This window comes from Fukomys damarensis, unplaced genomic scaffold (assembly GCF_012274545.1).
Source record: "Fukomys damarensis isolate Sample0158 unplaced genomic scaffold, DMR_v1.0_HiC HiC_scaffold_16, whole genome shotgun sequence".
Classification (NCBI taxonomy): Eukaryota; Metazoa; Chordata; class Mammalia; order Rodentia; family Bathyergidae; genus Fukomys; species Fukomys damarensis.
In genome coordinates, this window is record NW_022900928.1 from 130,383,118 (window position 1) to 130,388,116 (window position 4,999).

Below are 4,999 nucleotides of genomic sequence, written 5' to 3' on the forward strand. Positions count from 1 at the left end.
CAAAAAAAAAAAAAAAAAAAAAAAAAAAAAGGAGAGAGAGAGGAAGAAGCAGAGGTTCAGGGAGGGCGAGGCCCTTAGTAAAGGTCCCACAAGGAAGGCAGAGAGCCACGTCCCCGGGCTGTGTCTCCAACTCCAAACCTCTTCTCTTCCCTTCTTGTTGAGAGCTTGGGTGTACTGCCGGGTCATGCAGAGTTGGGTTAGGTGTTTCATAATAAAAACTAAAAACAAACCAATGGAGCTCGAACCACATTGTCGATACAGTGAACGTATAGGACAGAAGCTACTGGGAAATGATTCAAGTCTAAGAAAAGCATCCCTAAGTCACAGCCTTTATAGTGCTTCCCACTTACAGTGAGACTTGAAAAGAGAAAAGTACCGAGGGGCCTGGTTCTCACACCCAGCTCCCTGGGAGCCAGGCGGTGGGGTTGCAGGGTCCCCCCGGGACCAGAAGATGATCGCCACAAACCTAACTAGAATCTCCCAAACTGACTTGTGTGTGCTGGGTGGTGTTTTCGTCTGCTCAGCCTGCCAAGACAAAACACCACACAGACTGGGTGGCTTGAACAACAGAAATCTGTTCCTCGAAGTCCTGGAGGCTGGAAGCCCGAGATCAAGGTGACAGCTGACTGGGCTCCTGGGGAAGGCTGTCTGTGCAGGCCACTGCCTCGGAGACAAGCGAAAAGGGACCCACGTGCCTCCATTCTCTTCCACGGCTGTCCCGAATGCCTCGCACGCAGCCAGCGCAGGGACCTCAGGCAGCCCGCGGCTGCTTTAGGAGATTTTGCTTTGGCTGCACAAGCTGTGGACACAGACTGGTCAGCCCCACATCCCCTCTGGATGACCCCACCCTCTGTAGCCCCTCATTCAGGTCCACAGGGGCCCCTTCCCTTACCGATGACCAGACACTTGCCTTGTTTCCTGTAGAAGCAGCCGCCCCACAGCCTTAGACAGGTAGTCCATGTACCTTCCCTCTCATGCTGCGGCATAGATTCTGATTAAACCTCTTTCGGGCGACATCGTTTTGCGTACCTATGACTTGTACCTCAAGTAAAGCCTGCTGAGCTGCTACGCTAAGAGCTGGTAATACCAAAGGCCTCTGGTGCTGAATGTGGCTTCGGCAGGGACCGGTAGCACTGAAAAGAACTAGCAGCAGGAAAACAAGGGAGAGTGACAGGATCGCTGGGATCCCCCCTCTCTCGTGGCCAGGAGAGATCCAGAAGGCTCCCAGCAGCTGCTTGATTGACCAGTGAGGGGAGCTGCTCATACTAAGATCTGGTATACCCCAGTATTCCGCACTCAGGGCTGCTAGCACTAAAAGAGCTACACTTTGCCAATTCATGATTTCCGTACAAATTGAACCAAAACCCCTCACCTGGTTGGTAATATTGTGGTGGCCTGTGTGTGGATCCTTCCCTTTAGAGTGCCCTAAATAGTCACAGTGACAGCTGTCAGGGACAGGGAAGGGGCTGAAGAATTCACTTATGTCTGTTTTCCATGTTGCATGTGCCTAAGGACTCACAATAGCTAGTGACTGCTTTCTGGTGCCCAATGTGGGGTTTCTTGAGCCTTCATGCAGGATTTCCCCGAACCCCAAATTAACTGAGTGCTGTCAGTGTTGGACACAATGGATGGGTGAATCCCCAGCAGATGTGTTGACCCTATCTATAGTCAATCAGTCCTGCTAGGCATGGTGGTGCACACCTGTAATCCCAGCACTCAGGAGGCTGAGGCAGGAGAACTGCTGTGAATTTGAGGTCAGCCTGACTCACTACATAGTGAGTTTAAGGCCAGCCTGGGCTATGTAGTGAGACCCTGTCTCAAAAAACAAACAAACAGGGTCCGGGATTTGGCTCAGTGGTTCTGCCACCTGCCTCACAAGCACAAAGGCCCAAGTTCGATCCCTGGTACCAAAAACATAAAACAAAAAAATCAGTCTGCCAATCCTTTCTTTTGATATGTAATGGGAATAATTTAAACATTAGGGTCTAATCAATTCCACATGGCACCTTCTGGCAGAGTGAAAGGAACTCCTACAAGTCTTAGAACTGTTTGGGAATTAGATATTGGGGCCCTGTTGGTTTGTCCTGATCGATTGTTGGTTTGGAAAGGCATTGATTCTTTTCCTAAAAGCCTGGGTTGGTGAATGATCTTCCATGAAGCTGGTGGTCTGAGTCCGTCCCATTTCCTTGTGCTTACCCCTTGCTCCTATCTGCTGTGTCTGTGCTTACATGACTAAATGCCTCTCAGACAGGTCTCCTTGTCGCTTCTGGTGCTTTGTAACTTCTGCCTTTGGTTTGTGTTCTCTGCCATTGTCTGAAGGAAACACAGATCCTTGGGGGGTTTTAGGCACGCTTACTGTTTTCGGAATTTGATCTGTTGTTACTGTAAAAATAATTATGCTCTTTGCACTCAGTGGGACCCACTGGGACCTTCCTGCTTTGTCTTTGTCTGCTTCAAGCTTCTAACTTGTTGGTCAGATTTTGGAGATCTAAGGCACGCCAGTTCAGCTGTTCCACACAGAGTCTTTCGTAGAGACGTGGAGGGAAAGGAAGACTTTTCCTTTTGGGATTTGACTGCTATGGCAATCTTGTTCCATATAATGGCCAAAGGGAGGTGGCAAGCCAAGTGAGTCTGGGATCTTTTGCTGCTCAACTTTGCACAACCCCTCCATCCAATAAAAGTCGTACCATAGTACGGAGGCCCCAGAAGGCACTCAGAGGCCCTGCTGCTAGGAGGCCTTTTGGAATGCAAGCTTGGAGTTCTAAAGGTGCCTCTATACTTGGATAAGGGTTTAAGAAAGGCCCGCCGGGTTTTTGTGTCTTTCCTTAATTCCAAAGAGAAAGCACATATTCTGGATGACTCCTTTTTAAACCTGCCCTCTTCGGGCAGAAGCCAAGAAGAGCCTGGTCAATCCCTGGGCCAGTCAGACCCACTGAGAGCTCCATGGGAGCAGAGGAGTCTTTGCCATCTTTTCAGGACCCTTGCCCCTCTCCCAGTCAGATCTCTGGAACCCCACACAGTTACCTTAATTGCCTGGAGCTGCTGTAGCACCCATGAGACGTGGCTTCTATATGCCACCACCCTACTCTATACTGCCCTCTGCTGGAGGTACCCAGCTCCACTAGTACCAAGAGATGAATTCCCTGCCCACTGAATCCCTGGCTTTGTCCTCTCCAGGAGGCCACCAAAGGAGGGAGAGCCGCCAGCTGGGTGCAGGTGGCTTTCTCTGTGTCAGACTTAGGCATATAAAAGAGAGGCTTGGCAGATTCTCTGAGGATCTCGGCCAGTTTACTGGTGATTTAAAAGGGTTGCTCTGACCTTTGATCTGACGCAGGGTGACTTTCGAACCTTGCCCTTGCAGGTCTATAGAGTGGAGGAGAAACAACGGATCCACCTAACTGCACAGGAGTATGCAGATGCTTGGCTGCCTGAAGCCTAGGTCATGCTGCGCTCCACTAAGAGACACTGCAGTGGTAAGAAATAATGTGATGCGGAATTATGAGGAAGGCTCGTGAGGCAGGGACCTAGTCATCATATGACATCTTGAAGAGAGGATGAAACAGTGTACTGTAAGCATGTTAATCATGATAAGGTCAGAGAAGCGATCTGAGAAAAGCCTCCAATGTTTCAGGGATGATTAATGAAAGCCATTAGAAGTTCTGCTAACCTAGATGCCAATAGTCCTCCCAGCTATGCATTTCAACTTCCAATCAGCCCCAGCTGTATGGAGAAAGCCACACAGGATGGTCAGCAATTGATCTGAAGACTCCCATAAACAAAAGCCTAGAAGTAGCTTTTAATATTTGTAATAGGAGCCAGAGAGGGGCTGGAGGACTAAACAGAGACTGAATTCTTTGTTTGTTTGTTTTGTTTTGAGACAGGGTCTCACTGTGTAGTTCAGACTGACTTGGAACTCACTATGTAGCCCAGGCTGGTCTCGAACTCACAGCGAGATCCTCCTGCCTCAACCTCCCAAGTGCTGGGATTACAGGTGTGCACCACCACACCTGGCTTAGAGACTGAATTCTTAGCCTCCAGCTCCCTGAATAGCGGTGACTTCCTGAATAATGGTACCTCAGTGAGACTGAGGTAGGAGATTAGGGCAGGGCAAACCGGCTGAACAAGTAGCCTTGACCTGTCAATCATAGAAGACCCAGAACACATGCGCAGAACACAGAATCTCTGATGACCCATTAGAAAGTAGTATCTTCAATTCTTCACTTACATCTGGGGTGAAACCAAGTGGACCTTTGATAGTTTAGATTTGCTCAGGATTTAAGAGCAGTGAATGAGGCTATAATCCTCTATGCCCACAACCCGAATCTTAGGAGAGGCTGCCCGGATCACTGTGTTAGATTTAGAGGATGCTTTCTTTTGTACTCCATTACAATCCAACTCCCACTACTTGTTTGCCTTTGAGTGGAACAACCCTTTGACTAAAGAAACCACTCGACGTGGACTGTGCTTCCCCAGGGATTCTGAGACAGCCCCAGTCATTTTGGGGATCCTCCAGTTCATGAGCCCAGGGAGTTCCACTGCCTCAAAGCTCTGTCCTCCCATATAACGCCGACCTTCTCATTTCCAGTCATTCTAAGGAGACACCTGATAACAATTCTGTGTAGATTCTAAATTTCTTGACTCAGCAAGGATATTAAATGATGCCCAAAAGGGCAGATTAGGGCAGAAAGGACAGCCCTGCCTTAGTTCTTCAGGAAGTAGGACAGCTCTGAGGTCCAGGCCCAGCAGATGAGGTCAGCAGTCTGGGCCAGACTCCCAGAGGTACCAGCTGGATGCCAGATGACCTCCTGACTCGGGCTGGGGACTGTGCCTGTGAGGGGTGGTTGAGGGAGACATTTATGGGGGAAGTTAAAGGTTAGTGGGAGGAGGCAGGAGAACTGTCAGCCCACCATATGGGTCTGACCCTGGTGAGGGAGAGGGAGAAGGGAGGGAGGGAGGAAGGGAAGGGGGAGGAGAGGTAGGAGGGCCCCTACCCCAAGCA